Here is an 11,669-nt window from a genome sequence, read left to right as displayed (position 1 = left end):
AAAAAAAAAAAAAAAACACAGCCATAAAACCCCTGCTGCTGCTGCTGCTAAGTCACTTCAGTCGTGTCCGACTCTGTGCGGCCCCATAGACGGCAGCCCACCAGGCTCCCGAGTCCCTGAGATTCTCTAGGCAAGAATACTGGAGTGGGTTGCCATTTCCTTCTACAATGCATGAAAGTGAAAAGTGAAAATGAAGTCGCTCAGTCATGTCCGACCCACAGCGACCCCATGGACTGCAGCCTACCAGGCTCCTCCATCCATGGGATGTTCCAGGCAAGAGTACTGGAGTGGGGTGCCATTGCCTCCTCCGAAACCCCTACAGGTAGCATCATATGTGATGGTGAGAAACTTGAAACTTTTCTGCAGAGAGTTACAAGGCAAGGATGCTCTCTGCCCCATTACTCCTTTTTAACATCATACTCAAAATTCCAAGGAGGATTATAGTAATGAGCAATAAGAAGGAAATCAAAGTATGCACGACGGAATGGAAACAAATGTCTTTGTTCACAGATGACATGATTGTCTATGAAGAAAAATCCGAAAGAATAGATTAAAAAAAAAAACTGGGTCTAATAAGCTTGTGTCCTGTAATCTTGTCTGATTGCTTTAATATTTTGATACAAAAACTGATTACTTTCCCATATACCAGTAACAAACAAGTGGAATTTGCAATTAAAAGCAGAGAACCATTTACATTAGGACCCCCCCCATAGATTTATACCTAAATATATATTTACCAAGTAAAATGTACAAGATGTATATGAGGAAACTAAGTTCTTATGAATGAAATTAAAGAACTAAATAAATGGCAGAGACTTTATCTTCAATAAAGGAAGTCTCAATATTGTAAAGATGTTGATTCTTCCAAATTGTAGATTCAATGCAATCTGAATCAAAATCCCAGAAAGTTATTTTTGGGGTATTGGCAAACTGATTCTAAAGTTTATATGGGAAGGCAAAAGACCCAGAATAGCACCCACACATTGAAGAGTAAAGTCAGAGGACTGACAATACCAACTTAACTTAGTATAAAGCTATGATAATCAAGACAGTATGATGATGGTTAAAGGAAGTCCAGAATTACATGTGGTATGTGAACCATGTATTTTTTTTTTTTTAGTTTTTTTAAATTTATTTTTTAACTGAAGATTGCTTTACAATATTGTGTTGGTTTCTGTCATACATCAACATGAATCAGTCATACGTATATATATTTCCCCTCCCTCTTGAACCACCCCATTCCAACCCTCTAGGCTGTCACACAGCACTGGGTTTGAGCTCCTGAGTCATACAGCAAGTTCCCGCTGGCTATCTATTTTACATATGGTTGTGCATATGTTTCCAAGCCATTCTCTCCACTCGTCCCATCCTCTCCTTCCCTCTTGTGTCACAAGTCTGTTCTGTATGTCTGCATCTCCATTGCTGCCCTGCAAATACTATGAACCATGCATCTCTTTAATCCTTTACCATGCCCTGAATGAATGGACATCAGAAACCTAGGAGGATGCCACCAATGAAACATGAAATATAAATGAATTTGAAAGATCAATACATTTAGTATGTACATGTATACACATATTTATATACTCATACCAATACAAACACAAATATATAAACACAAATATGGAAGAAAAAGAGGTGAAATTTTCAAATTCATTCTTAGGAGTATCTATGACAAGGTATTTTTGACATTGTTATTAAATCTTCTCACTGTAACACCTGTTGGTAACTTTCTTGAATCTAGTTGAATAAAAGAGGAGCAGGTCATAAGAGGAATCCTTCCTAGTAACTACCAGCCAATTCTTGAGTCATTAACTTTTTTGACAGGTCAAATATATTTATTACAAATGTATATGAAATCATGTCTAGGAAAAATGAGATGTCAGATTCCAAATAACTTATTTACATGTGAATTTTCTAAATTTCTAAGAGTTATCCAGTGTATAAGTTCAAGGGCAATTATAGCCAAACTGAACTAAAGAAGTTGCAGTCTACAAGTCTTGTGGCATCTTATTTTGTCTGTTTTTAATCCTTTAGCATTTCCCCGAGTACATGGACAACAGCATCCTCTGAAGTCCTCTCCAATGCAAAGTGAGCCATGATGAATAAATGTGTATGTAATATGCACACATACATACATTCATAATACACATATACAGAGAGGTTGAGATTTGATGTTCACCTTTAGGAACATTCACGGGAACGCAGAGTTCCCTTGATACTGTTTCTGAAGTTCTCTCATGGTAAGATTCTATATCTAACATTCTTTGTCTTTAAAAAAAATTTGTTTTTTAATTTTAATTGGAGAATAATTACTTTACAATATTGTGTTGGTTTCTGCCATACATCAACATGAATCAGCCATAGATATACAAATGTCCCCTCGCTCTTAAACCTCCCTCCCACCTGTCTTTTGAATTAAAGTAGAAAAAAGATGGACAGGTCATAAAGGGGGTCTTTTAAAAATTTTTATTTTTATTTTTGGCTGCACTGGGTCTTCGTTGCTGTGCAAGGGTTTCTCTCTAGTTGTGGTGAGCAGGGGCTGTTCTTCACTTCAGTGAGCAGGCTTCTCACTGCAGTGGCTTCTCTGGTTGTGAGCACAGGCTCTAGCGTGCATGGGTTCAGTACTTGTGGTGCACGGCTTTAGTTGCCGGGCAGTGTGTGGAATTGTCCCAGATCAGGGATTAAACCCGTGTCCCCTGCATTGGCAGGCGTATTCTTAACCATTGGACCACCAGGCAAGTCCCAGAGGGGGTCTTTTTAATTCTAATATTTGTCACCTTTGATTACCATGAGTGACACTCTTATGAGACTGGGTTAAGGGAGGAGAGAAACATTTTCAAGTAAGGAGGAATTAGTTGTGGACAGGGAGCAGAGGAATCTCCAGCGAAAGAATGGAGCTAATAGAACCCAGATTGTCCATGACCCTCCAGAGCTTTTCACCATGTGAAGCTGGCACCCCAAAGCCAAACCCACATCACATGGAAGGGGCCCTGTTTTAGGCCTGCAGTTAATCTACAGTGTCTGAGGGCCAGGAAAGACAACCCTGATAGGGGGGTTAGAGGGTGATGAAGGGACTTGAGAAACAGGAAATGATGTGGAGGACGAGGAATGTGTACTTGCAAATTGAAGTTGAACTTGAAATAAGTGCCACCCCAAAAGGTTGCTGTATGTTGGGTTAGATTCAGTAGTAAAGAAATGCACTTATTCTTGAGTCATTAACTGTTTTGATAGGTCAAAAATATTTATTACCAACTATATAGAATCATTTCTAGGGAAAATGAGATATCAGATTCCAAAGAACTGATTTATATGCATATTTCCTATGAGCCAGCCAGTTTATAAGTTCAGGAGTAATTGTGGCAGATTTGAGCTAAAAAAGTAAAAGTCTGGAAGTCATATGATATCTTGCTATCTCTGTTTTTCATCCTCTAGCACTGCCCTGACTGAATTGACAGCAGCGTCATCTGCAAGATTCCAAATGCCAAAGTGAGATACAATAAGTACATATATAATATGTACACATGTATGTACATACATGCATAATATATCTTAATTATAATATATCTCTCTTAACACAGAGAGATTAGGATTTGCGATGCTCACCCTTAGAAGCGCCCATGGGGGTACAGAGTTCCCTTGATACTGTTTCTAACGTGCTCTCATGATGAGATTCTATGTGGAATATTCTTTGTCTTTTATAAAAAAAAGTATTTATTTTTTGACTGTGCTGGGTCGTCTTTGCTGCTTGCGGGCTTTCTCTCATTGCTGCCAGCAGGAGCTGCTACTCCTTGTGGTTGCAGGCTTCTCACTGCAGTGGCTTCTTTTATTGCAGAGCACAGATTCCAGGGCATGCAGGCTTCAGGAGTTGCAGCACTTGGGCTCAGTAGTTGTGACGCACGGGCTTAGCTGCTCCAAGACATGTGCGATCTTCCTGGACCAAGGGTAGAACCCATGTCCCCTGCATTGGCAGGCAGACTCTTATCCACTGCACCACTGGGGAAATCCCTATTCTTTCTCTTTTGAAATTAAGTAGAAAAAGAGATACAAGACATGGAGTCTTCGTACTTCCAATCTTAACATCTCAGTTACTAGCAGCCAAAGTTTTGGGAAACTATCAGATTGCCAATGTCTGAAACTCTGCTGGAGTGGGTCAGGGGAAGAGAAAACCTTGTCTGGAGCAAGGAAAATAATAGTAAATTATAAATAGTAAGTAAGAGCGTAATAGCGTGGACAGGAAGCAGAGGTGGCCTCAACAGAAAAGAATGGAGCTAATAGACCCAGATCTGTCCCTTAGCCTCCAGATTCAGCCACAGGTGAGGCTGATAATGCAAATCCAAGCCCATGATATGATCACTTTGGATGGAGACTGACTCAGACCTGTGGTTACCTGACCGTATCTCGGGGCAGGAAAAACCAGTATGTTTGCTACAGAACACAGACATAGTCAGGAAGTTAGGTTGGTCAAGAAAGATGGGTACTTACAAAAGGAATTTGAAATAAATTCCACCCCCAAAGGCTGTTATACATTGGGTTAGGTTCAGTAGTAAAGAACTGAAGTTAAATCTTGAGTCGTTACCTTTTTAAGAGGTTTAAGATATTCGTTGTTGTATAGTTGCTGAGTCCAGCTCTTTTGCAACCCCGTGGACTTAATCTGCCCGACTCCTCTGCCCATGGAATTTCCCAGGCAAGAATACTGGAGTTGGTTGCCAATTCCTTCCCTAGGGGATCTTCCCGACTCAGGGATTGAGTTGCACACAGATTCTTTACGGCTGAGCCATCAGGGAAGCCCTATTAAATATATATGACTTTTCATAAAGCCTCATTTCTGGGGAAAATGACATACCAGGTCTCAAATAATAGATTTACACACTGGTTTTTAAAGGGTTATCTAGCTTATAAGTTAAAGCATAATTTAAACATTTGAACCAAAAAGTTTAATCTGGAAAATTATTTGGTATCTGACTATGTGCCTTTTTAATCCTTCAGCACTACCTTGACTGAACTGGCAGCAGGAAAACCTACCGCTGATGAACCTACCACTGAAATGTGAGATAGAAACAAAGATAGACTTAAACAAAAGTGTTTAAAAAAACGCATAAATGCAGAGAGCGAGCACCCAGGAGAGAGGGAAGCAGAGGAAAGGGGAGAGAGGTTGCTATTTGAGAGGTTCATTTGTAGGAGTATTCATGATATAACAGCGTCTTTGACATTATTTCTAAATCTTTTTGCTGTAGCCTGTGTAAGTATCTTAACTTTTTTTTTTAAATCTTGTTGGATAAAAGAGAAACAGGTCATAACAGAGATGCTTCTTAATCATCTGTTTCTCTCTCATTGTTTTGTCGCTAAGTTGTGCCTCTTTTGCGACCCCATGGACTATCGCCTGCCAGGCTCCTCTGTCCATGGGATTTTCCAGCCAAGAATACTGGAGTGGGTAGCCTCTCCCTTCTCCAAGGATTGGAGATTGAAGCTGTATCTCCTGCTTTGGAGGGTGGATTCTTTACCACTGAGCCACCAGGGAAGCCCCTTCTCTCTCTTAGGAGCAGTCAAACCCCCTAGGCAGCTATCCAAATGCCTGTGTTTGAAGCTTTACTAAAGTGGGCTAAGAAAGGAGAGAAACTTATTTTGAAGCAAGGAGAAGGTTGTACTCCTGAAGGGGCTCAGGTGTCAAGAAATGTCCATAAACTTGATCTATTCGCCCCATAGGACCAAGATTTTCATTATAATCATATAAAGCCTGGTTTACAGGTTTCAAATGACTGATTAGAATGTTATTTGGGGGACAACTAGGTTTTAAATTGTAGAGTACATGTGTGTGTGTGTGTGTGTGAGCTCAGATGTGTATGACTCTTTGCAACCACATGGAGTATAGCCCGTCAGGCTACACTGTCCCTGGGGTTCTCCAGACAAGAATACTAGAGTGGGTTGCCATTTCCTTCTCCAGGGGATTTTTCTGACCCAGGGATTGAACCCATGTCTTCTGCGTTGGCAGGCAGATTCTTTACCACTGGGCCACCTGGGAAGCCCAAATTTTAGAGTAATTGTAGGTAATCTGCAGATCCCTGGGTTGGGAAGATCCCCTGGAGAAAGAAATGGCAATCCACTCCAGTATTCTTATCTGGAGAATGCCATGGGCGGAGGAGCCTGGTGGTCTATAGTCCATGGGATTGGTGCAAAGAGTCAGACAAAACTGAGTGACTAAGTCTATTATTTCTGTAGTTAATTTGCATTTAAAAATAAGTCTAGGGAGACATGTGAAGTCTTACTGTGTGCATTTATGATCTTTTAGCTGTGACCAGAGCAAGGTGAAAAAAGTAACTTATGCTGAATCCTGCAATGAAAGGTGAGATATATATAGATAAGAGTAAGTGGGGGTGGGGGGGTATTGAGATTTGTGAAATTTATTCTGAGAAGTGGCTACTGGCAATACAGAGTTAACAGGACACTTTAGCTAAGATTTTTGTTTTTCCAGCCTCAACATGCTACTTTCTTTTTTGGATCTATTTGGGGGAAAATAAACAGGTCATAAAAGGAGTCTGCTTACTGCTAGTCTGTTTTATTACCCTTAGTTAGGAGCAGCCACAGCCCTGAGGAAAGTATCAGATTGCCCACGCGTGGGCCAGAAGAGGACAGGAGAAGGTCTTGGTGGACAGAGAGCAGAGGGGAGCCCTTAGCAGGAAAAATATGTATCTCATAGGTCCTGAATATGTCGCTCACCTTCCACAGCTCTGCCTCTATGTGAGGCTGGTAACCCAAACCCACCATTACATTGGAGGGACCCCTGCCTTGTCTTGACCGTATCTCTCAAGGGCAGGAAAGACATCTGTGATTCATGAGAGGTTACTGGACGGTGTAGGGACTTGAGAAGGCAGAAAATTACAGAACCAGTGAGATGAGTACCTACAAACTGAAGGTGAATTTTGAAGCAAATTTCATCACAAAATGGTGTTACACTTGGGGATTGGGTTCAGGAGTAAAGTACATAACATTTGATGTATTAAGTTTTTCCACATGACTAGGATTTTTCATTACTGATATATAATGTTCATTTCTACAGAAAAATGAAATACCAGGTTTTAAATAACTGATTAAAATGCTATTTTTTAGATAATTAGACTATCAATTGCAGAGTAATTATAGCTAACTTGTATTTAAAAATCTATAAAACGTATGGAGTCTTACTTTGTACATTTTAATCCTTCAGCCCTGACTTGTGTAACATGAGAAGCATCGATGAAAGGTGAGATACAAATGGGGGAAAGGGGAAGGAGGACGTTGGAATGCATGAAATCCAATTAGTCAGAGTCCCCATCTCAGGCAGCCTCCTGATTCCAGGAGAAAACAAGATATCCATAATATGTGAAAAGTAGGTGGTGCAGCGACCCAGGTTCCAAATAACTAATTAACATATATATATATATATATATATTAGAGCTTAACCACTTTTTAAGTTCTAGAGCAAGTGTATCCAATTTCAGACAAAAAAGTTAAATCATTTGATGCTAGGTTCATTTTTAACCTTTTATATTGACCTGAATAAATTGACATCAAAGGTCTTTGACTAGTTTGATATAGCTTCTCTTTCAATGACACTGCCATCCAAGACTGTTCAGATCATTTACCTGGGTCAGTGCTATCTAGAGAGTATTAATCTCTCAGTCTATATAGAAAAAGTGAGAAAGGCAGAGATTTATACAGACTTACAGTGACAGAGGGAGAAATACAGATTTGCAAAATTCAGTCTTGGAAGGATTCGTAGGAATACAGAATTTTCTAGACACTACTTCGACATTTCTTTCTGTAAGATCGGGTCTTCCAGTGAGCTAAGTCATGTTGACTACCCTTTAGATTTAAGGAATTCTTTTTGTTCAAGTAAATTTTTCACATCACTGTTCCATGCAGCAAGTCTCTAATGATGTATTTTTGCATTTGTTGGTGGTTGAAGTATAATAGAACAGCTGTCCAAGATTAGTGATGTCGATGAAGACATTGACTTTCTCAACCCACAATAGTAAGTCCGTTTGAAGTTCGGAGGGAGGGAGCTGTTGATGCATTTCTTACCTTTTGGAAGATGGGGCTCATGCTGAGGTGAAAAGGAAAACTGTGGAAAGATAGCAAGATGTTTGGGAGGAAGGGTATAGAGTATTTGAAGTTGCATATAAGTACCATGCTTGAAAAAATATTTCTACATATTCATAAGTGGAATATTCTTCTAGTTTTAAAATGTGAACGTATTCTTAGTAGATATGAATTGTCCTACAAAATTTCTTAATCAAGGATTGCAGAATGCTACTTACTCTTCAGTTGTGTTCCTTTCTCTTTTTTGTTGGCTATGTTCTAATTCCTAGTTTTATTGACTTTTGTCTAAGAGTAAATAGGACTAACAGCAAAAGCAAATGTGTTTTGCTGATTAAGGCCCTCTTAATGTCCACTGGGATTTTATTAATTTTGTCTTGTGTCTGAGTAATCTCATGAGAGTACTTCTTGTTGCACTCATCTGAAGGCACTTTTTCATCTGTACTCAACTGCAAGGACATGCTTTTAAAATCTCATGTGTCTGACTCGACCTTTCCCCCAAGCTACTATGTATAAAATAAGCAACAAGGATATATTGTATAGCACAAGGAAATATAGCCAGTATTTTGCAGGGACTTTAAATAGAATACAGTCTATAAAATTATTAATCACTGTGCTATACACCTGAAAGTAATATAATGTTGTAAATCAATTATACTTCAATTAAAAAATCCTATATGTCTGGACTTCAGAATTACTCATTGAGATTTTTCTTCTCTCTTGGCCAGTTATTTAACCACTCACCAACTTGAATTTATGGTGGGAAGTGTGTAGCGCTAAGGAAGAAATTAACTGGTTACTGGTGCAATCAGTTGGTGTCTAGACAAAGATAAAATGAAAAATATAGGGGTGACTCATGAATACAAATGGTTCTTCAACTTACCCATGAATTTCCTTTTTCTGTGTCTTTTCATCATGGGCCATCAATGAAGAGTTCACTCTGCTACTTAATTAAATGATGTGTCTGCATATTAATTATATTTTCTGCAATGAGGCTGCCTAGGACTGGGGCAAAATTTGAGAAGATTGAGTAAGACAAGCATTTCCTTCTTCTTACAAACAGAAAGTGTTAGTTTGGTTTTTAAGTGACAAATGTTTCTTTATAGATTTGTGTGGCATTTGCAATAGTCCCTGTGTGAGAGACACTGGTGTTTCAGACTAGGGGGATGGTACTAGATTTTGGAGTAAGACTTGGAATTGGTGCTTGGCTATGGTATCTAAGTGGGCTTCCCTGGTGGCTCAGTTGGTAAAGAATCTGTCTGTATATCGAACCCAGGTTCGATATCTGAGGTGGAAAGATCTCCTGGAGAAGAGACAGACAACCCACTCCAGTATTCTTGCTTGGAGAATCCCATGGACAGAGGAACCTGGTGGGCTACAGTCAATGGGGTTGCAAAGAGTCAGACACGACTGAGCAACTAACACACACACACTTTGGCATTTCATATACACTGGACACTTGGTGAAATATTAAGCCACTTTAAATTTTAGATCATTTATCTGTAAACTAGTAATGTTATCTACAATATCTACTGAGTGTTATACAATAAAACTAAAAATAAAAGTAGAATAAAATGCAAATGCTCTTAAAACTCTGAAGCACCATAAATAAATTTTATACTAAAAACTAAAAAAGCAACAAAGGTCAATTTTTAGGAAAATCAGAAAATACAGACAAGCAATAAATCCTCCATAAATAGGCATTCTTATTTTCTAATAGATGCTCTTCAAGATTCTTTAGGCTTACGAATTATTTATTTATGGATATACATTGTTTAAAAATAACCTTGTTACTTAGTGATATATCATGAGTATATTTCCATGCATTTGCATTTACACCATTATATATTTATTGATTTCTAAACTTGCAACCTTCCTTTTGACAGCTGTGTAATAATTCATGGTAAACATTTAAATTGTTATTTAAATTGTCAGATATTTCTGGACATTTAAGCTGTTTAGGACATTTACTATTACAAAAAATGACTAATTTTGAGACCAAATCTCTGTATATTTTATTTCTTTAAAATAAAAATCCTCCTCATTGGAAATTCTATGTCAAGGGAAATGTTTGTGAGGCTATTGATTTCAACGTGCCTTTCCACACGAAGATGCAGTGTACCCTTTTTCTCCCTTCCCACACTAGCCCAGTGATCTCTTCAATGTCAGGGAATGTTTGTTCTAATGCTCATTTGACATTGTTTTTGTTTATATTTATTTTCATAGAACTTTTATTTCATTGTCTTCAATCTGCCTTTGCCCAATTAAAATTGGGGTGTTTATCACTGCCATTGGATAGAAAAGTTAAATATATCACTTTTATATCACAAAAAGGGCAAGTAGCTTTTCCCATTTTGTCTAGATTTTCACTCTATAGAAGTTTATAATCCTCACACAGTCAAATATATCTATACCTTTCTTTATTATTTATGCTTTAAGCATCAGAAAGTCTTTCTCTACCTATGATTCTAATATAGTCTTCAAAATTTCATTTGTTTTGAATTTATTTTCTACATTAAAGTAAAACATCTGCCCAGAATTTCTTTTCTATTAAAGTATAAAATGTAAGAATCTGTTTTTCTCCCAAGTGAGTACTTCATTATCTCAGCATCAAAACTGTACCTCCCTCCATTGTCCTTGCCCTAATTTAATGATCCTTATTGCAATTATCACCTTATAAAAATAAAAATAGAATAATATGTAAGTGCTTTTAAAACGCTAAAGCACCATAAATACATTTTACACTAAAAACCAAAAATCAAACAGCAAAATTTAAGTATTAGGAAAATCAGAAAATATAGACAAGCAATAAATAGGCATTCTGAATTTTTAATAGATGCCCTTCAAGTTTCTTCAGACTTATAAATTTTTTGTTTATGGGTATAGTATCACACTTACATTGTTTTAGAAATAATCTTATTACTTAGTGACATATCATGAATATATTTATTATATTATGGTCTGCACGAGACAGAATGCAAACATCCTGAGGGAAGAAAATCTTGTCCATTTTAACTGCTGTATCTCCAGTGCTTCCAACGCTGCCATGGCATGTAGTAGGCACTCACTGAGTTTGGTTGAATGAATGGACCCATTATTGAAAAAAATTTATATCTTGTTCAGTGACTTTCAAATCCATCTCTATTATATTCTTTACTTTGAGTCTTTCCAGAATCTGTTTTATTTGCTTTTTCCAGCCTTTTGAGTTCAGCACACTTCACACATTATGATGTAATTTACAGAGAACCAAAACATTTTTTAAAAACCTAAGTTCCATCTTTTCCTCCTCCGCTTTTCTGATTTTGTTGTCTCAGATGACATCAACCTTTGCTCCCCAAGCCTGGGTAGGGGAGATGAATGCTGATGGAGAAGGGAGAAATTAGAGGGAATGGGGAGAACTTACCACTCAGCTTAGCCTCAGAGCATCCATCTGTGGCCCATTTTGCCAGTGCCCCAGTTCTGTGCAGCCTCCATCCTCTCCCTTCTCTGGTCTTGGGCACAGACTGTGAGCACTGCTTTGGGATCAAATCCCACTGGGGGTGGAATTGGGCTCTCATGTGGGAGGCTTTAGCAGGGCAAGAAATTGTTCCCTG

At 38.3% G+C, this 11,669-nt stretch overlaps 1 long non-coding RNA gene across 1 annotated transcript; it reads left to right on the top strand.

The window, feature by feature from the left end:
• Positions 1–3,435: 3,435 nt before the first annotated feature.
• Positions 3,436–8,015, top strand: LOC104985466. The gene is made up of 5 exons (XR_824898.1): positions 3,436–3,489; positions 4,990–5,049; positions 6,290–6,343; positions 7,205–7,240; positions 7,946–8,015. It is a non-coding gene; the product is annotated as an uncharacterized LOC104985466 (long non-coding RNA).
• Positions 8,016–11,669: the final 3,654 nt, after the last annotated feature.

Source organism: Bison bison, unplaced genomic scaffold, assembly GCF_000754665.1.
Source record: "Bison bison bison isolate TAMUID 2011002044 unplaced genomic scaffold, Bison_UMD1.0 scf7180017864048, whole genome shotgun sequence".
NCBI classification, from domain to species: domain Eukaryota; kingdom Metazoa; phylum Chordata; class Mammalia; order Artiodactyla; family Bovidae; genus Bison; species Bison bison.
Note: the sequence above shows the minus strand (reverse complement) of the source record. Positions and strands in the feature narration are given on the sequence as shown.